Below are 23,211 nucleotides of genomic sequence, written 5' to 3' on the forward strand. Positions count from 1 at the left end.
TTTTGAATTTAAATGTTGCATTTGATTGTAAATGTGAATTGAATGATACTTTGATTTTTATAAGTTAGTGCTTAGGTTCAATTCAAAGAGTTACAAATTCTTTGGTTCAATTGATTGGATTTAGTGTGATTGTGTTTAATGATACTTCACTGATATTAGTTTGATGAGAATGAATCTTCTTTGATTTTATTTTTGATTATAGAAGAATTTAATTTGTTTTGTGAATCAAGTGGAAAAGCATAGTAGACCTTGTTGATGTAATAACTTGATTGGAATCAATTTTAAAATTAGCACACATTTACTAGTTAACCTTGGAAAAATACGACTTGGGACTCCATACTACATCTCTTATTTTTAGTTTTGAAATGTTCCAATATTAATTAATTTGATGCACCACGTGACATGTAATATGGTTGACACCAAATTTTGGCGCCGTTGCCGGGGAACTAACTAGCAATGTGTGTTAATTTTAGATTGATCATTGTGTGATTTTAATTGGTTAGCATTTTTCTTGGTTGATTTGATTGCTTATTCTTTTTGTATTTTCATGTTGATTTGTTCTTGAATTTTTAAGTGCCTTTACTGTTTATGTTTTCATGAGATTGAAACTTTATGCTCTTGAGTCTTCTAACATTGTTTGTTAGTGTGATATGTAAGAACAGGAGATTTCTTTAGCATGGATCCATGTTTTCAGAATTTTGGAGGTAGAATGGAGAATTATCAGTGTTTTCAACCTGAGTATCAGTTTTACCCAAGCATGGATCAACAAAATAGGTATGAGTCATTTTCAAATGGTTTTAATGCTAATTGGGTGGATAATTCATGTTTCAGGTATGAAAGTGCACAAGGGCAATTTATTGAGCCATATCCTACCTACCAGAGTTCATATGGGTTCCAAGAAGTTTCAACATCATTTATGCCACAATCTTTTCAACAAAACAATCTCCAGATGGATGAATCAACATGGAAACTCAAGGAGATTATGCAACAAATGAGTGAGCATCAAGAGCAACAATTTTCAAGGATACAGAACATACAGATTCAGTTAGATCAAATTGCATCATCCATCAATCAGCTGCAAATACAACGTGCCAGTGAAGGGATGGAAAGTAGCGATTCTGTCAGGCCTGACCCTACTTCCATTACTTCACATGATTTTTCTAATATTTTTTGTGATGATTATGTCATTATGCAAATTTCTGATCCTACTGATATTGTTGTTGATGATGTTGTTAGTGAATCAGGTTCTGAACATTATTTTGAAGATGATTTAAGTGTAGGGGAATGCTTATTGGAAGCATTACCTCAAGAACCACAAAGAATTGAAGATGTAAGTGTAGGGACTTGTGCTCTGGAGCCAAGCACCCAAGAATCACTACATGAGGATGAACCATCACCAGAACTAGAGTCTGAGCATTTTCTTGATGAAAAGGAGGTAACAAACACCACTCCAGGTACCTTTCAACACGATAAGGTGAGTATTTTGTGTAATTTTTCAGAAAATTTAATAGAGGTACCGTTCATTGATTTTATTAGATGTGAATCATTTCTTGATATATATTTTACCCACACTAATGTTCTCCTATTTTCTTTTTACCCCACATGCGTGTGGGAGGTGTTTTCTTTTATTAATGTGGTAGGAGAACATAAGCTTCCGGAGTGGGTACTTCAACTGAACCGCCTTAGACCTCCGGAGAGAATTTTCAATGGAAAAAGGATTAATAAGACGAATTTGTATGGAACTATGATTACTCCACTTCCGGGGTGGATTCTACTTCTAAACCTTCTTCAACCACCGGGATTTAAAGGGGAGTTGGTTCCAATTTTGCTTTCTTTTGCATTTTGATTCATGCTTTGTGTTTAGTTTTTCTCTAATAAATTCGTTATATGTTTCTTTGGTTTCATACTTTGCATTTAGCATTTTACTTTCATAGTTTGCATTTTGTTTAGTACATAGCATGTCATTTTTAATAAAATTCTCCATGAATTGCTTTAGTAATATTTTTAAGATGGTAAAAGCTTCTTAAATTTGATCATCAATTTAGGTCATTTAACATGATTGGATGCTTTTCTTGCATGATATTGGTTAATTTGGTGGTGGATTTCAATTTGATCAATTGAGTTTGTTTGCATGAAAATACCTAGTGAGGTCCACTTTGAGACTAATCATTATTAAATTTTTGTGTGACATGCATTCATAGCAATTGAACTCTAGAACTTGCTTGGTTTCTTTTCAAAGTCACAATAACATTTGTATGCATGGAGATAAAGGATATTTATCATTCTTGTTCCATTATTATTTTCCATTTCTTCCTTTCTCCATAATTTTCTAAGAACATTTTCATCTAGCATTCTAATTCTTAATTCTCTTTGCTTGTTATACTTCTTTTATTTCATTGAGAGTTTTGGATTAATTGCTTGATGACTTAACTTGACCAAGATGTGGATGAAGATTAAGTGTGGGGGAGATGTTCATTCTTTGAATGAGTTCTTGTATGCTTGAATTCTGCAGAAAAGAGAAAGCAGTGGAAGTTGTTGGCTGTGTGTGTGTTTTAGCTCTAATTATTGATACATTTAAATTGGGAATAGAAGTGTTGTGAGCAGCTATGGAAATTTGCAGAACTGAAGTGTATAGAGATTTTTATAGAGCTAGAAATTGAAGTGCAAGCTGCAAAAAAAAAAAAAAAGTAGTGCATTTTTGTATCTGATGTGTATCAAGAATTGGAATGCATTATTCAAATAGGGAGATTTAATTGAATTTTAAAAAATGTGCTGGAAACAAATGGTATGATTACTTTTCGTAGCATATGCAGGATAAAGAAAGAAAGTTTCAGAAACTCTACCTGGATTCTGAACAAATGCTGGAAACAGGATTTAGAAACAATTGAAAACAAGAGTGTGCAATTTTTTCTTTATCAGCCCTTGAAAACTTTGGGAATGAATTGAAACTCTTGAAATTCCAGCGGCAATTGTTGTATAAAGCCTGATAGCATTCTTTACAAACCTGCTGGAAGAATTCTGGTAGCTTCAAATTGCTGAAGTTATGAATTGCAGTAAGCTTTCGAAGTGATGTTATAAGCTGAGACAAGATTTGAATTCAAGCTATTATTTGATTCATTGATTGTAAAGATCTATGGGAATAAACTGTTGAAGCTTGAAGTTAAAAGCAGTAGCATCAGATGAAGATATCAAGTGTATATCTGAAACTCAGAATTCTGTGAGATTAATTCAAAATTGAGCAAGTCTGAAAAAATTAAAAAGCTGTGCAGTTTGGAATGAATGGAGTACAAAATTCAGAAATGATATCAAGTAAGAAAGAAGCTTGGAGGAAGTTTTGTAATGTGAAGATACAAATGGAAGGTCAGATTGGGGATCGAACAAATGAAATCAAAAGGAAAATTTTGCTGCAATGACAGAATTGAAGGTGCAGATTTCTAAAAAAAATAATAATAAAAATAAAAAAATGGTAGTTTTGTGCCAAATTGGGATGAGAGTTGTGATGAACCAAAGCTGCTGGAAAATGGAAGACCCTCGGATATGCATTGTATGGATCCTAAGAGATGAGATGAGGAAGTATAGAAGTTTAGTGGATATTAAGGATGCCAATTTGATACAAAGTCACAAGAGGAGGAAGGAAAAACTGAAATCAGTAATGCAGAATGGAGTTCAAAGCTCTTTATTCATGAAAATCTGAAATCCAGCTGCTATTTAGTTTTGATGAATGGTTGTCCTTCTTCTCCAGAGTTTACAAGACTTTTAGTTAAGGAATTTGATACCAAATAGAAAAGAACAACTGGAGTTGAAGACTGACAAAATCTGCAGCTTGGATATCAGATTGCAAATGCAGTACGGAAAAGCTAAATTCAAGATGAAATGTTTGTGCCAATGCAAGAAAGAAAGTTAAGACTTAATGCTGGTCAAGTGCAGAAGAGAAGTTTAAGATGAAAAAAAAAAAGTGTGCATCTATAAAACGAAATTGCATTCTGCTTTGAATACAGATTAGTTTTGTGCCATAAGGAATTTGCTGATTTGTGCCAAGTTTCTTGCTATTCGGATTTGAAATGAATGGAATTTAAGCTATACTTATTCATGATTTAATGTGCCAACTTCCAAGACCTATCAGCTAGGCAAATTTGGATGGAAGTTGCTGAATCAAAATCAGCAAACTAAAAGTTATCAGATTCATGTTACCACTGTGCCAAAGCTATAAGTAATCAGAATTTCAAAGTGTTGATGTTGTTGTTCAGAATTGTTTCAAATTAAAGCTGATTCCTGTAAACAGAATCTTGGTTATGAATTCTGCTGATCTTCAGAATTGTTGAATTGCTAATCGATACTGATTCTTCAAGTTTGGTGTGAAAAACTTTGAGGCTGCATTCTTCAGAATTTTACAAGGCATTAGAGTTCTGAAGTTGAAGACAAAGAACTCAGTGCTAAGTTAACCCTTTACTGAAGCTTTCCTTTGTGTGCCAAATTGGGAAAAGAAATGTGATGAGTAAAGGACTGTTGGAGCATGCATTTCCTTAAATTGTGAATTCTGAAACTTAAGATCAGAAATTATAATGTAGTTTCAAAAATGCATGTTCTGATTTCTTGTGTGTCAAATAGAGATGATGTTTGCAAGCTATAGGGGGCTCCTATATTGGTAAAGACTTGAGAAAAGCCCTTATTATCTCATTGACGAGTAGCATTCCTCTTCATTCAAGTTGTCCACAGAAAAAAAAATGCTGAATCTGAGTTTTCAGAAATTGCTGAACAGCTTGGAGTAGGATTTTCTGGCTATTGCAGAATTCAGTATGATACTTCATCTATGGAATTCTTTGTTCAATTCTATGATAATTGAAGAGATGCAGAGTGGCTGGAATTTGAAGTGTGCAGCAGTGATAAAAAATATACAGGAGATGTGCAACTGGCCAATTCCAAATTCTGCAGATATTTGCAGATGAAGATAATGAATCTGCAGGGAACTGAAGATTGCAGTTATATGTGCTGGAGATTGTGCAGTGAAAGAATTTCATAACTGAAACGGAATAGTGCTGTTATGGATGGAATTTTATAGAACATGCAAAATTTAAATCAGATCCAGAATTATTGTACAGGATTGCTGGAACCAACTTGAGCAGAGATTGATGTAGAAAAACAATGTAGAATGCTGAAATGGAAATCTGGAAAACTGAATGTTTGGAGGGCTGCTGATTGGAATCAATGAAATTTATTTTGAAGCTGCAGATTGAAGCAATAATTCATAGATACCAGCATGATGCTGAATTCCAGAAGAAGTGCTGAAATTGCAGAATTTATAGGGCTGAATTTATGGGTCTGTGAGGCTTAGCTGGTTAAAGAACAATAGTTTTGAAGTAGAGTAAGTTAAGAATGGTGTTTATAACAGCAACTAGGAGGAGAAGCATAGTGTTCATCATCAGAAATGCAGGACGGGAATTAAGATTGTTGTGCAGATATGCAGAATGTTAAAATGCAGAATTATGAGTGTGTGTTGGATAACAGAATTTTAAGCTGCTGGAATTTAAAATGCAGAGTGTCAAATGATATTCTTTGCTAAGTTGGAATGTTCATAACTTAAGCTGGAGCTACTTAGTTTCTTGAATTCTGATACTTAAGTCCAAGATTCTAACGGTGGACAAATTCTGCAGCTAAAAAGGAGTAAACAGTGGTTAAAATGTGTTGAGTTTTTTGATACATGATATGTTTTATTATCCGAGACGGACATTGTTTTAAGTGTGGGGGAGGGAGCTATTTTCCATTAGCTAATGTGAGTTTAGCTAATGTGAGTTTGTGATGTCAAATTGTAGAATTTGAAGTGGAAAAACAGTGAAAGAAAATTTTTGAAAAATGGCACAAGAAAAGAGAGTATCAAGTGGAAGATAGAGTATCAAGATTCTTTATTGGTCATCAAAGTGAAGGGGAGGTTAGCTTGATATTTTGAATTGGTAACAACAAATGGTATTCATCTCTTTATACATCAAATTGGTCAACTCATCAAGTATATTCCTCCAATACTCTAATTCTCTCATTTTCTTCATTAATACCTTTTCTTTTGCCATTTCATCCACTTTACTTGTTCTTTTTGCTTCCATTTCAATTCTTCATGATAAATTCTTGTTGATGAAATTCTTTTGATTCATGTATGCTATGTTTTATAGTGGTGGAGAAGTAGAACATAAGCAAGCTTATGGTAGTGAAATGTTGTGAGTTGCATTGAGTGAGCTCCACTTATACACATGCTTGAGTGTGAGAGATAGATTAGGTAAATCCCTTGTGAGATGCAACTTGCTTAATTTTTCAATTGGATTGAAACTACCATACATACTGATTATTGTTTGGATTGTATTCATGATTGTTTGTGATTTTTAGATGATCTTAGTTAAATTCCTTTTACTACCTTTTAGATATTGCTAGGGAATTTCTATGGAGATGATTTTTAGTTTTCTTTACTTTCACGGGACGTTCAAGAGTAAGTGTGGGGGAATTTGATAACCATGATTTTACTATACTATTCTCATTCATATAATCATGGTTTGATGTAGTTTTCATATTTAGAGCCTATATTTACATTACATTTTTATACATTGTATCAATCTTGGACTTAATTGCAAATTAGCCTATTTTCATGGTATTTTGGTGCTAATATTTGTTTATTATTTTGTAGGCATCAAATGGGTCATGCACCCGATCAGATTGGACCACACTTGGGCTCAAATCTAGGGCAAAATGAGACGATCAAGACCTGGATCGATTTGGACCGTTCGTTGAAGATTGGAGAGATCTGGGCCATCCGTCAAGCATCTAGTCCATCCGACCTAATGAGGAGTAGATCTGGACCGTAGATGAAGATCAGTACTGTTGGATCAGATTTAAGGTTATTTCCCACCGTTGATCAAGCTCCGATGATTCTCAGCCGTCGGATTAAATTTGAAAGGGATATAAAAACCTCGCGAGAAGCTACAGTGCTCGTGCTCGGTCGCGATTTTCGTCTACAGTTCTTCATCTTCTCCGTCGCAGCGCCGAGTTCCCATTCCTTAATTCCAGATCCAGATGCCAGCGATCTTCACCGGCGGCAATCTATGAGCTGACGGCGATCATTGTCCGAGGTCACAGAAGTGGCAGGGGCGTTCTCCAGTCCGCGCAGTTGATGTTCTACCCATTTTCGCGATCCGGATGCAGGGGCGTTCTCCGATCAGCGATTTCCATCATCACCGGAGCTAGAAGGGCGTTCTCTGAGGCTCCGACGACACTTCCGTTTCTTCATTCCATCAGCAACTCCAAAATCGATCTGATCAGTCGATTGGTGTCGCAAATTCCAGAACACAGCGTTGTTTCCTTGTGTATTGTAAACTCCAGCTGATTGTGAGCTGTATGGGCGTTCTCTGAGGCTATGAACGATCGGTTAGATTAGTTGGAAGTTCGAGATCTGTTGTTGATTGCCACATGGGTGTTCTCTGAGGCAATTCTGTTGACAGCAGGATGAAGAAGGCTTGCGGCGAGATTTTGGTTTGTGGAATGCCATAGATTAGGTTTTCTTCATTAGTTGTCTTTGAATTGTCTCAAACTTGCTCAGATCTTTAGATCTGATTTCCTTTCCCTTGCAATTTCATTGTTGTTTCAGTTTTGTTACAATCCTGCTTCTGTTTTCTTCATTGAAATTCTGATTTCGTAGTTGAGTTAACTGCTAACTAGTAGATGGTTATTTAATCAGCAATTTCTTGCTCAATTGAATTGATCTTGTGATTGTAATCTTGCTTGAATGCTGGATGTTTAATTTGAGCTCTTAAGATTAATTGTAGCTGTGATTGAGTTTAATTGGTGAATGGTTAATTGGATATTATTGGTTGTGTACCTCTGTTCGATGTTATTGTGATTGAGTTTTTGAATTTAAATGTTGCATTTGATTGTAAATGTGAATTGAATGATACTTTGATTTTTATAAGTTAGTGCTTAGGTTCAATTCAAAGAGTTACAAATTCTTTGGTTCAATTGATTGGATTTAGTGTGATTGTGTTTAATGATACTTCACTGATATTAGTTTGATGAGAATGAATCTTCTTTGATTTTATCTTTGATTATAGAAGAATTTAATTTGTTTTGTGAATCAAATGGAAAAGCATAGTAGACCTTGTTGATGTAATAACTTGATTGGAATCAATTTTAAAATTAGCACACATTTACTAGTTAACCTTGGAAAAATACGTCTTGGGACTCCATACTACATCTCTTATTTTTAGTTTTGAAATGTTCCAATATTAATTAATTTGATGCACCACGTGACATGTAATATGGTTGACACCAAACTCTGGCCAGTCCAGAAGCTCCATCGTACTCTTCAGTATTTTGAACCAGACTTGGGCATCCCATGGTTCACTAGTGCTTGAGAAGTTCTCGGGCTTGATCTTCTACCACTGGATCAGATAGGCTTCTCTCCTTGCCCCTACTACTGGGACTACTAGTGCTGCCGGTTGGACTAGTGGAACCTCTATCACTACTGGGGTTGCTAAGTTAGGTTCTGGAGTGACAGTGGGAGTGTTCTGCTGATTAGCCCTTAAGGTGGCTATCTCCTGTTGCTGTTCAGCTAGTTGCTTCTGTAACTGGGCCACTACCTCTGTAAGGTCTGGGGGAGGCACTGAGCTGCCTGCCTCATGCTAGGGCTCAGTAGCTGGTGTCTTTCTAGCTGGGCGTCCTCGTACCATTTTCTAGAGAATAAAGGACATGCATAACTAATACCATCATAGGTACATAACTACTATTATCATGTTAGATGTTATCATATATAAACAAGCTCTAGTCATCTATAAACATGAAAGCAACAAAACATAAATAAAGTGAGAGGTATTCTTACTTGGAAGCTGTAGGTTCAATGCTGATGTGTGTGTGAGGAAGTATGGAATTTGCTCTGATACCACTCTGTAACGACCCACCTTCTACTAACTAAGCTATAAGGCCGGGGGTTACATTATGCTAACTATTCTGGTGTGGAAAAGGACTGAACTAATTAAAACTCTCTGCAATTTACGATGAAATATGAAATTTATATTCGGGATACATTCCTGAAGTTATATATATATATGCTAAAGAAGGGAGCTGAACTTCCTATTTGATTAAAAACTGAAGTTAGACACTTTTGGCTGAAATCAGACATTCCAATCGATCGGCTGATCGATTGGAGTTGGCTGATCGATCCACTGATCGATTCGACGTTCTACTGTGCACGGAGTTAAGTCTGGATCGATCAGCTGATCGATCTAGCCTGGCCAATCGATCCGAAGATCGATTCAGAAGCTCTCTGTTCGCGGGGTTTAAATTCCCGATCGGTCGGCTGATCGATCCACGGTCGATCGATCAGCTGATCGACTCATCAGCTCTCTGTACGCGGCAGATCACTTCCCAATCGATCGGCTGATCGATCGAGGGCTCCTCAATCGATTAGCTGATCGATTCCATAGTGTTCTGTACGCGGGGACTTCATCCAATCGATCGGTTGATCGATTTTACTGCTCAATCGATCGGCTGATCGATTGGGTTTCTGATTTCTGCAAAAATCAGACCCGACCTCGTACAGAACTTCAGAAGCACAACTACAAACACAACACCACTACTGGGCATGCCATTACTCATAGCTAGCTATCTACTATCATGACAAATAACAGTCTAAGCATAACTTGGTGCATACTTTCATGAATCAAGACACTTAAACATCTAAGAGTGCAGAAAAGTAATACTATAAGAGTACTAAGTTCTTAATTTGCTAGTTCTCCCCCAAAGATCTTCATTCAAATTTCCAGCTCACACACATCTTCATCGCATTGCCTCCAGCCTCCGCTATTCCATCTTTCCTTTACCCTTATCTGCAGTATAAGGAAAATGCAACTATAAGTTTGGGAGCTTAGTAAGAAACCATCTACCTCGCAAAAACATGCATTTGCAGAAATCATGCTTTTTAAAAGATGTTATGCTGATATGCAAGCTGAGATTCATACTAGAAATGCTAAAACATGGCATATGAGCATGTAACTCATGGCAATCAAGAACTAAACATAAAGCTATCTGCTATGTCTATAGAAAACTGAACTGAAGCTAAGTTGAATTCACTTATCTGTTTGTGAAGTTTAAAAACTATTTTCATAAATAGGTAAAAATACTAAACATGCTGCTGATGGGCCCGCCAACTATACTTGCTGTGTGCGCATCCCTAACTAGGCCCGAGGTAGCAAGTCCCGAATTTATTAGGGTTACTAGGTTATCTAAACCTAGGGACGACTATGGGAGCCCAACCCAAGGACATCTGAAGTCCAGTACAGTGCCACTGATAAAGTAAAATATTGTTTATAACTGATTTATCATATCTTGCTTTTTACTAGGTTATCTGAACCCAGAGCTAGGTTATCTGAACCTAGAGGCGACTGTGGGAACCCACCCATTGGACCGTAGTCTCATGTAACTAAAGCAAGGATATGTATACTATTAAAAATGCATCTAGGGCATTTAACTGATCTATTAAAATGTCTATTGTAACCTTTAACTATACTAGGCATTTTATCGAGCACTTGGTGTGCTCTAATTCTACATCTAGCTAAACTAAGACCATAAAAGTGAACTAAAACCATAAAAGTATGCGAATAGCTACTTATACTGCAGGTGAGGGGTTACTTACCTCCTACGCTAATTTTCCTTACAATCCGATCGTTAGATTTCCGAAGAAAATGATCGTTTCGGCGATCCTCTTGCGTCTACGCTTGCTTCTCCCGGAGGGGAGCGTCCTTGTGCCGGAGTCATCGCCGGAAAGTGCTCCTACGACCCTAGGGTGGAACCCTAGGTTTTCCTTGGCCTTGGGTGCCGAGAGGGTGCGGGAGAGAGAGAGATCGGCGGGTGAGGGTGAGGGAAGAGTTGTCGTTTAGAAAATAATAACTCCTCTCTTAATTCCCTATTTATATTAAGTGATTAATACCACCCAACTAAATCTTAAATAGAATTGTTCTCCTCTTCTTTCAGCACACCCCTGCTAGGGCTCCTTGGTTACTAAAGTCATCTATAAGTCGTAGGGTTCGCTAGGTCTCGGGTTCAATTCCCGCTTAGGCTGTTTTACGTCCTTATTTATTTTTGCTACTTTGGCTATTCTAAAAATTTTATAAAAATATCCCAAAATTCCAGAAAAATAATAGAATATTTCTAAAATTAATTTGAGAATTTTTCGGGTGTTACAAGATCAATATATCTCAAGAATATTATGTGTCATACCTGATCTATGAGGAGGTTGTGTCATAATCAGTTGTGGTTCTTGACTATACTTCTCATTAATGTCTATTGGAGTCTCTTGAACTTCATCAAGTTCAACTATGCTCACACTTGCTTCTTGTAAGAGAAACTCTTTCTCTTGGAATGTAGTATACCTTGAAACAAAAACCTTTTGTTCTAAAAGGTGATAGAATTGGTAACCCTTAGTTTCCTTAAGATATCAAATAAATAAAAACTTATCAGACTTAGCATCTAAATTATCTGATACAGTCCTCTATCATCTCATCAGCAAACTATATAGAATTAAGTCAATACTTAATTCATGATCCATCAGAAAATTGAGTGATGCAAAACACTCTATGTAGCTATTCATCTTTAGTATAAATTGTACTACCGATGAACCCTCCTACATCTTTAAGCAAAAGAGAAGTTTGGAGACCTTGAACCTTTCGGATCTAGCTTGCTCATTAAACAACTCACAAAGATTATAGACAATATCATAAGCATCCATGCTGTTTCTGTAGTTCAGGAGTCATAGCGGCTAGTATGATGCAACTTGTAAGTACAGAATTATCCTTATGTTTCTAATAAACAAATAATTGGTCCGCAGTTACATCAACATCAAGACTTGTGGGAAGAGGCTCATCAAGGATATAAGCTAGCTTCTCAGCTTTAAGAACAATTCTCAAACTTTGAAACCATTCGAAGAATTTCGGCCTAGTCAGTTTGTTTGAATCCAAAATCGAACGCAGATTAACAAAAGTCATATTTTAATGATTAACCTAAAAATACAAAAATGAGAATGTATTAGAGACATGATTTTATTTATGTAAACAATTTACATGTAATAAAAGCCTACTTATTTATCAAATTTAAATACCCTTATTTTGAATTCGAGAGATGGTAGATATTCTCTAAGTGTGTTGATATCCACCATAGATAAGAACAACCTTGACTTTGGCCAACAAGTCATTCTTAGCTATAGTGGTAGGTAACAAGTTTACCGATTAAATTTCGCTTATATGTAACTATCACATTATCCTAGCAACTAATTAATTTTCGCATAAATATCGGGTTGTTAACACATTAACAAGTATACATCAAATGCATACCATCCAACTTCACCTCTATCCACATTGATCATGGCATTGGCACAACAAATCAACGATTCAAGTTTAAAACTAACCCATTATTCATGATATTGCATCTCCATAGTTTGAACATATTTAATTTCAAGTTGAGCTTAACTTTGACTAATAACTCAAATAAGAACTTAAACTTTGGTTCTTACCATATTAACGGAAGATATAGGTTTTAATATTGTGTAAAGGATTTGGTCTCATGTTCATCATGCAAATATTCTATCTACATGACATTATATGCATGATATAAATGATGACATAACACATCACATGCATTGCATAGATGATGACATGACACTTCGTACACATGGCATAGCATGACATATCACACATACAACAAGATCTAATCACATTGCACACATAACAAAATCTAATCATGTCATAATTAATGCATCTACATGGCATACAATATGACATGACCATGAAATAAATTTAAATATGTTATCATTCTATTTTAGAAATAAAAATATATTAAAATTCTATTTTAGAAATAAAAATAAGTCATAAATCTGATTTTAATAAATCAAGATTTATATAAAAAAAATTAGGAAACTAATTTCTAAATTTAATTAACATATATATCTTTCTATCAATCAAGAATCTTTAATTATTTTGAAAATAAAATTTTAAATTAATTTCCAAATAATTTAGGAAATAAATAATTAATATTTCTTAATTTATTATAGAATAATTTTAAAATAGATTTTTTTATGATTTTCTAAATCTTTCAAAATTTGGTATTTTTTAACAATTTAAGAAACTTTCTAAAAATATAATATTTTAATAAATCTAAAAATTCTAGAAAAGATAATTTCTATAATTTAATTCAGAAAATCTCAAATCTAGATTTTTAAATAATTTCAAAATCATTCCAAATTTGGTATTACCTCACAAATTAGGAAAATTTCTAAAAATATAATATTTATTAAAATTCTAAAAAATTTCAAAAATGATAATTTCTAAATTAATAAAATATTTCTAAATCTAATTTCCTAAAATTATGTTAGAAAATTTCCAAAAGTAGAATTTCATAATAATTTAGGAAACTTTCAAAAATAGAAAATTCTTAACAATTCTAGAAAAATCTCAAAAATTAATTACAATGCTAATTACTAACCATAAAACAATTTTATAATCATGTTGTAGCATGATCAGGCTCTGATACCACTGTTAGGATATACCCGATGTAGTGTGTGCTAAAAATACATTTCGTAAACATGCACAATGGAAGACTTAACGATAACTAAACTAATTTATTATATCACACACATCATACACATGCAAGATACAATCGTATAGACAGAATCATAAAATAAAATGAAATCGAATAATAATTATTTTAGGTAAACCATACGGATAACCTGTAACAAGAAGGGTATCAACTTTTTACGACTTTATCGAGCATCGCCACTATTCGTATCCATGCCGAGCTCTTCAAGATAACCCTAAGAGAATAAGCTTCACCTTCGGAAGGTACTTGCCATGAGTGAAAGAGAACGATCAAGAAGAAGAAAAAGAAGCAAAAGGAAGATCTTCTTCCTTTGGGTGGCTCACAATAACAAGAGAAGACCATCTTGTTGTGGTCGGCGGCAAGATAAAGGGAGAGGGAGAGAGAGATATTAGGTTTATATTTTTAAAACCTAATCAAGCCAATAATGAATTCTCTATTAATTCTCTCTTAACTATATCAATATATAGTCCTCTTTAATGAGTTGGATTAGAAATCCCAAATCCAACCCATTATGCTTTAACCAAATATTAGCCCATTAACCCCTTAGTTTGATTCACAACTAAATCAAGTTGGTTCATGGCTAAACCAAATTGGGTCCAACTCTTTCATAAGAGATGTGGCCCATCCACGCTTGCGTTCTGATAAATATTTTCATGTTTATCTTATATATGGTCAAACCAAATATTTATCTCTTGATCTGAGAATCCTATTCTCTAACTTGTTTTTACATCTTTTAGAGACTTGTAGTGCTTGTGACCCAATAGATTTCCAGTTTATCTTGGTCATCCATAATTAACTACTAATTATGGAATGATCATAAGTGATACCTAGTAGTATATCATGATCCCCAATTAATCAAAAAATCACAGTTGATCTCAGAACTAATTCTGAACCCTTCAGCAGCTACAGTGAGTTGTGCCTCGTTCCTTTCACTTGTCTTATACTCACTTGATTCAGGACATGGTCTATGTGTTTTTCCTCACTAGGCTGACTACGTCACCCTAGCCCAAGTAATACTTCATCATTCTATGAATTTAAATTACTCGTACATGTGTACAAGAGTATTATACTCTTAACATGTGATGCTTTGGCCAAAGATTTTGACTAATAATCCTAACTAGTGGCCTTAGAGTATATGTCTCTTCCAGGGGTACCGAGATGGGCTGACCGGATAGCTGGTACAAGGCCCAAACTGGTCGATGGGCTGATCGAATATCTGGCAAAAGGTAAGTAAAGGTAAGTCACTGGAGGAGAGTGACTGTGAGGACGCGTCCCAATTGAGGGACAGTAGGCGTCGGTCCAGTTTAGGTCCATTTGGGATCCCTAATTAAACTGAGACCTTGATTAGTTCCTGTTCCTGGGAGGACAAGAACTAATTACTCTATTTTTTATATTGTGCTAACACTTGTCTTGTAGGGTATTTTGGACTAACACATTTGTTGCAGGGCTAGAAAACAAGCAAAGAAACAAAGCTACCTTCGGATGAATAGTACTCAAAGGTGCCTTCTATGGCTATGGAAGGCGCCTCGATACTGTTCATGCAAGGCGCCTTCTATGGCTATGAAAGGTGCCTTCCACGGATAAAATTTGACTGGTTCACAGATAAGGTGCAACGATGTTGGGATAGATTCTATCCCATTGGAGATGCCTTCAAGGCCTTTGGAAGGCGCCTTCCAAGCCCTTTGTAAGGCAGTTTCGAGGAGGCTTTGGAACAACAACTACATACAAGCTACTGCGCACACATTTGAGCCTCCGACTACTCCCGGTTCCTGCTGCAACACTACTAAGAAGTTGCTGAGCCCGACGACTGCTCTGAGGAGTTTCTATCACGCCTGGCAAACATACATCAACACGAATTACCTCATTTCAATACCTAAAGAGTGTTGGTAACATTGTTTTCTGCACTTAATCTTTTTAAAAGGGAAAGTGTAGTTTGTTGCACTTGACCTATTTCTTTTGTACTCAATTCTCTCTTCTGGGGGTACCGGAAGAGGTATTTAGTGGATTGCCCATCGATAGGTCCGTGGGACCTGGACCTTCGAGTAGGAGTCGCCGAGGGCTCTGAACCAAGTAAAAAATCACTTGTGTTCTTCTCATACTTTCTTATCTTCGAACTTCTTACTTTTCACTGCGTACTCATATTTTTAAAATCGACAAAGAAGTGGTTTTGAAAATCACGTGATTCACCCCTCTCTCACTTGTGTCATAATCCAACTATTGTACAATCGACCTCTAGGATTTCGATATTTGACAATATACCTAAGTCTGATCAGTTTGACCAAAGGTTAATCTAAATAGGACTTGATTTTTGGAAAAGAATAGTCTAGTCAGGACTAGATGACTAGCAAGGAGAAGTCCTAACTGGAGGTTAGGAAAAGTGGAAGTCCTAGTGAGTGAAGTCAGACCCAAGTGAGTGAAGCTAGGTAGTCGATGGAAGTCCTGGTGAGTGAAGCCAGGCCCTAATGAGTGAAGCTAGGTGGTGAAAGTTCTGGTGAGTGAAGCCAGGCCCTGGTGAGTGAAGCCAGGCCCTAGTGAGTGAAGCTAGGTAGTGGAAGCTATGGTGAGTGAAACTAGGCTCTAGTGAGTAAAGCTAGGTGGTGGAAGTCCTGGTAAGTGAAACTGAGTCCTAGTGAGTGAAGCTAGGTGAAGGAAGTCCTGGTGAGTGAAGCCAAGCAATGGAAGTCCTAGTGAGTGAAGTTAGGCAACACTAGGGGGAGATGACCCTAGGTTACTTGAATTCTGTTGACACTATTTTACCTTGTCATTTTATCTATTGTGCTGACTTAGTGTTGCAGGGAAGTTCAGCTAGGTCGACGAGCTGACAAGATAGCTGGCGCGAAGTACAGATAGGTCGACGGGCTGACCGGATGTTTGGCAGGTAAGTTAAGATAAGTCATTAGAGAGGAGTGACTTGGTGAGGACGCATTCCCCGTTCGAGGGAACAGTAGGCATTGATCCAACTTAGAACCATTTCAGAAATCTAAGTTGAGATCGTGACTAGATTCTGGTCTCAGTGAGACATAATCTAATTACTACTCTATTTGAATATAATTGCACTAACACTTTATTTTGCAGGGTAGTATAACTTTTATTTTGCCTCGGACTAACATTTTCTTGCAGGAAAATGAGTTTCTGGAAAATGGTGGTCCGGGCGCCCGGAAGGCAAAAGTCTATCTCATCGCAAACGTGGAGCGCGCTGATTGGCTGGGCTGACGTCACAGTCTGGGCGCTCGGAAGGAATCCGGGTGCCCGGAGCACTCCTATAAAAGAAGCCTTCCTCTAAAGCTACAAACAATAACTTCTTCTACGACTGCTTTGTTGCGCTCTGCTCCTGCAATGCTACGAGGCTTCTCTGACAACCTATGACTCATTTCCTTTTTCTTGTTATTGGTATTAGTTTAATAATTCTTATACTTATTTTGTAATCATTTTTGTGAATTATTAGTGATTGCCTAATGAAAGCACTCGACGAGTGCGGGCCTTGGAGTAGGAGTCGACGAAGGCTCCGAACCAAGTAAAATTGATTGTGTTAGCGTTGCCCTTACTTTCCTTATTTTCGCTGCATACTCTAATTGATTTTCGAATTCTTAAAGATTGCTATTCCCCCCCCCCCCCCCCCTCTAGTGAACTTTACGAGATCCAACACCAACAAGTGGTATCGGAGCCGCTCTGGATTTGGTGCAACCACCAGTCAGGTAATGGGGGTAATTTTTCTTTTTATTTTTTTTTGAGCTTTTCGACATAATCCAAATTGGTATAATTATCTCTTTGGAAAATTATATTTAGTAGCAAATTAATCTGAATTGGTGTAACACTAATTCAATCGTAGTATTTTTTTCCTTCTCCCACACTACTAATCCAAGGCCAAGTCTTGAGAGCCTCTCTCTTCTCTCTTTGTGTGCATAATTCATGGCCCAGACCGAGGATTATAGCACCATCCGACCTCCCCTATTCAATGGTGATAACTTCCCATATTGGAAGAAGCGAATGGAAGTCTACCTGAAGACAGACTTCGATCAATGGTTCAACGTCACTGAGACTACAAGGCTCCAGTCGACAACTCCGGAAATCAAATGGACTCGAAACATTAGAACCCAGAGATGAAGAAGAAAGCCCAGACGGATTTCAAAGCCCTCAACACACTACAATGCGGGCTAACGAAGGAAGAGCTGAACCGAGGGGGCCCACACGAAAATGCGAAGGAACTGTGGGATATGCTCATTGAACTCCACGAAGGAACTAGCGATGCTAAGGTAACTAAACGAGATCTTTATTTAAATAAATTATTTAATATAAAAATGTAGGAAGGAGAATCAGTGAGTCAACTCCACGTGAGGATAAAGGATATCCTCAACAGGCTTCACACCATCGACCACCAAATGGAGAATCACAATTTAATAAGGTACGCCCTAAACACATCTCTTCGAAATGCACTGTGGACATCCATCGTGGATGCCTACAAAATTTAGAAGAATCTTTCAAAATTAAAGTTAGACGAATTATTTTGTGAACTTGAGCTACACGAGCAAACTAACGCCAGAACCGAGAATGGTGTTTCCCTTTTTGCAGGTTCCTCCAAGGAAAAGTCAAAAACCCAGCCTGAATCTGAAGGTGAGTCTGACAAAGACTTAGAAGACGAAGAACACCTGGTGAACTTGGTAAGAAAAATGTTTACCAGGAAAAAGAAGAACTTCAATAGAAAAGACCTACAAAAGATCATCTCTACTACTGAACCAAATAATGTGACCTACTTCAGATGCAACAAGAAGGTTCACTACAAGAACGAGTGGACAAAGATGAAGAATGACAAAACCAAGACAACTAAAAAGAAGGCACTCAAAGTAACATGGGACGAATCATCTTCAGAGGAATCAGAAGTTGAAGAGCAGAAGCACCGAAGCTAACTTGCGTTGATGGCCCGCGAATCAGAATCGGAGGATGAATCGGAAGACAGGTCCGAACCTGAGTCGAGCCACGAGTCCATACTCGTTTCCGAAGGTTTCGATGAGGTAAACTTTAATTTAAGCAAAAAGTTTTTTAAAGTCATTTCTTGTTTAAATAGAAAATTAACTGAACAAGAAAATAAAAATAAAATGCTCCTTGAGGAAAACCAACAACTCAAGGAACAAATTAAAAAAACAAATCCAAATCAAGTCGTAAAACTTGAGGAGGAAAATTCAACACTAAAAATTGAAATTAACAAACTTAAAGATTTGTTAGAAAATTTCACAACTAGATCTAAAAATTTAGACTTAATATTAACTAATCAAAAAGTAGTATACAATAAATCTAAGTTTGGTTACAAGCCAAATTCAATAAATAAATCATTTATGTCACTAATAACTCAACATAAAACACAAACTAAAGCTTGGGTTCCGAAAGCGTGTCTAACCATGCAAGTAGGAATTAATCAATACTATATACCTAAAAATAAAGTATCTTATGTAAAAACAAATAAACCAATTCAGAATCCTAACTATAAAATTAAATCAACTAAACTAAAATCAAATAATAGAAATAACTACATAACTAAATCAAACACCCAAACTATCATCAAGTTCATTACAATTAGAAAAGTAATCGACATAAACTCAGAAATAAAATTTAATCCAGATCAATAATTCAAGGGAAGGCTCCAAACTAGTTGACACATTCAAAACTAACCTAGCTAGTGGGATAATTAGGATTAGCTTAAAAAGGGACAAAGTATAACTTGACCTACAGTATTGGTGAAGTTTTGGATGATAGTAGGTTAGGGAAGCTCTATCTATGCATGTCTAGGAAGATATGGCTTCGACCAGGTGCATTTGACTGAGTGGAACTAACTGAAGCTACCCCTTACGGATCCTAACTAGTTAGCCAAAGGTTTTGTACTAAGTTCAGTGGATAGGACTATTTGAAAAACCTCAAAGGCATGGTTACTCTAATGATGTCTAGGTGACTCACCATAGCCTAGAAGTTTATCCAAAAAATACCTGTTTGTTGAGTCCAAAGCTAAACCTAAATCTAACACAAAGTTAAACCAAACCCTAAAAATTGAACTTAACTTCATCTTACAAAAATGATAGGATTCCCTGATTGAAAACATAGATCAGTGAAATGATTAAGGACTTTAAATTAAATTAAATTAAACTAAACTAAACTAAATTATATTATATTATATTATATTATATTCTATTCTATTATATTATATTAAACTTAAAAATTTTGACTTAAAAATTAATTTTAAAAAATATTTTAAAATTATTTTAAAAATTATTTTAACTTAAAAAATTATTTTAACTTAAAATTTTATTTTAAAAATTAACATAAAAATTTATATTAAAAATTATTTTAAAAATTATTCAAAAAAATTATTTTAAAATTTATTTTTAAATTTTATTTTAAAAATTATTTTAACATAAAAATTATTTAAATTTAAAAATTATTTTAACTTAAAATTTATTTTAAAATTTATTTTAACTTAAAAATTATTTTAACTTAAAAAATATTTTAAAAAATTTATTTTTTAACAAAGATTATTTTAATTATTTTAGCTTAAAATTTAAAAAAAATATTTTAACTTAAAAAATTAGTTTTAAAAAAAACACACAAAAAAACGAAGGCGCCCCTAGAGGGCGCCTCCCGAAGGCGCCTCCAACATCGAATGAAGGCGCCTTCAGGAGCGGCGGGGAAAAATTCCGCCATAGCGGTGGAAGGCGCCTTCCACTGATAAAAGGTGGCTTCCATGGGTAATGGAAGGCACCCTTCATACGGATTGAAGGCGCCTTCAAACTGGAATTTTCCAGCGAACAGAGGTCGTCTCTGTTTGTTGTTTTTCGTGATTTCAGCCACACCAAGGCACCTTCCAGCCCCGTTTTTCATCATCATCCCCTCCACAACCTTCAAAAATGTCTCCTAGGTATAATCTACCTTAGTATATTGCTTCAATACTTATTTTATATACATTTTTTTTACATGTATGTTTGTATAACATTAGGAAGAAATGACATGTTGACCCTAGAACTAGCAATGCCCCATCTATTGATGCAAGATTCCCTATTGAGCAATTTAGATTGTCCTTTTTACAGCATACATATGTTCCATTGAAGTCTAGATACTTGAGTAGGACTTTTTTCGCCAGTATTGCACCTCCTATCGTCCAGGTTATTGAGCACTACTAGTTAGAAAAATTGGTTTACTGTAGCCATGCAGTAAATCTCGAATTATGTGCTCAGTTCTATAATAACTTAGAAAAGATAGATGACCTGACCTACTCCACCAGAGTTGGTGGAAAGGATTTTCACTTTTCCCCCATCTTATTATATGATAGTTTAGGATTTAGGAGGTCAACATGCCCATTTTTGTGTTACCCTAGTAGGGATTTACCATTTGGTGAGTTCCTACTCCCATATTACATTAGACACCATCTATATGTATTTTTTTAGGGGAGGAGAGAACACCTATAGTGACTAACTTCAGGTCACTCTCTCTTAGGGTCCAGGACTATATCTTTTATCGAGTCTTGACTATCTGCATTTTGCCGATCACATCTCACGACGTTGTGATGATGTGACCCTCCCACTCTTTCTTTTTGTATACTCTTTGTCAACGTCTAGACATTGGCATTACATTACATATGTTTCATAATGTCATACATGCATCTAGTCTAGTTACTAGGCGTCAGGTTCATATACCCTATTGTCACATCCTGACATATATATTTTCCACCATAGGAGTAGATATGACCTAGGATGCGTCTAGCTCCCTTAGTGCATTTGATGAGGTTGGACAGTGTCAGCTAGCTCTAGTACATATAGACATCATTGCATAGGGGATCCTAGCCTGGAGAAGTGGCCCACAGGCAACTGCTCCAGTCGAGGATGAGTTTTTTGTTCCAGCCAAGGGAGATGAGTGGCTAGAGTTCACGGTTGAGGAGATATTTAGACAACCTTCCACTCTAGCACAACCCTCGACTTCGACCCAGCCCTCTACTTCACTGCCCATCGAGAATCGACTCGCTCATATCGAGGATTCTTCCATGCAGATTCGACAGTCAGTCTCTGATGGTTTCAGCACACTTCGGGGGGAGATGACCTCCGGATCACTTCTCTCTGAGATGACATGATCACCAGACTAGCTAAGATCCTTCAGATTCTACCCGAGGGACCCCTACCTCCACCTCCAGCTGACAATGATCAGACTTGATCAGACTACATACATTACTATTCATTGTATATATTTAACTTGCTATTTATAGACAGTTTATTTTGATCTATTTAATAAATTAGGAATGTGCTTAATAGACTAGGATTCTTAATTTCAAAATTATTTTCAAAATTTTCTTTAAAATTCTAGGATAGAAATTTTTATCTATATTTCTCAAAATCCCCTATTTTTAGAATTTTCAAAATCAATTTTAACCTTAGTCTAAATCAAACCCTTAGAAAACATGCTCCTATAGATCTAGAACTTGAGCATCTCACCAACACAGTAGGATTGCGTTACTTGTGTATTGTTAAACTTAGAAAGGGGTGAGATGCATAGGAAGATTGCCTGGACTTAAAGATGCTTATATCAGTGCATCAATACAAGTTTGGGCGTTAAAAATAAAACTTACAGTAATTAGGTTAAGATGCTCAGATTAATCAAACACTGACTGAATAAACTAAACTTAACTTGACTAACCAAGTGAAAGCTGCTATCTTCTGATAGTTAGTAAGTACCTGATGGTTAGATAGATAAGGATGCTTTCTAGTTATTTTATTTGAAAGTGATGTCAGGTTCAGGGGAGAGAATTACTATTCAACATATTTTACAAAATTGTGTTTAAATTTTTTACCTTTTCAAAAGTTCTTTTAAAATTAAAACAATAAGTTTTAAAAATAGCTTTAAAAAATTAATTTTTTAAAATCTTACTTAAAGTTTTACCATTCGATTTTTGAAAACTTTCCTTTATATCTTTTTCAAAAATTCATTTTCAAAAAATTTTCCAAAATTCTTTGAAAAGTTATACTTTAAAATATTATCATCTTATTTTTGAAAACATAAATTTTTGAAAAGACATTTTTAAAATGTCCCCTTTATCTTTTTCAATGCTTTTTCAAAATGTTTTGAAAGTTATACAAAATTTTTAAAATATTTTCCAAACTTTTTATTTTGAAAATGTTATTTCTTTAATCTTCTAACTCTGTTCTAGTATTTTCAAATCTAATGAAAAAATAGTAAATTTTAAAAAATTATGTGAAATTAGTAGACTTTGAAAATTTTTTCTAACTTCTTTATTGAAAATCTTTATTTTTGAACAAGTTATTTTTATAAGTTTAAACTTCCCCAGTAACCCTGAAAATTTTCTGTTATTAAAATTTTTTCTTCCTTTACTTAGCCACTTTTTCCCAAACTTGTCTATGCTTATTATTTTTGATGAATATCAAAGGGGGAGCGTTAGGTGGATTAAGTTAGCAAAATACTAGACAAAACACCAACCTAACTAAATCAAAATTATTTCATTGCTCAGTTATTTTTGCATATTTTTCACTAACTTAACCCAGATTATCATTGAATCAAAAAGAGAGAGATTGTTGGTGCGGTTAGCACTAACGGTCTAACTTAGGT

Source organism: Zingiber officinale, chromosome 7A (genome assembly GCF_018446385.1).
Source record: "Zingiber officinale cultivar Zhangliang chromosome 7A, Zo_v1.1, whole genome shotgun sequence".
Taxonomy (NCBI): Eukaryota; Viridiplantae; Streptophyta; class Magnoliopsida; order Zingiberales; family Zingiberaceae; genus Zingiber; species Zingiber officinale.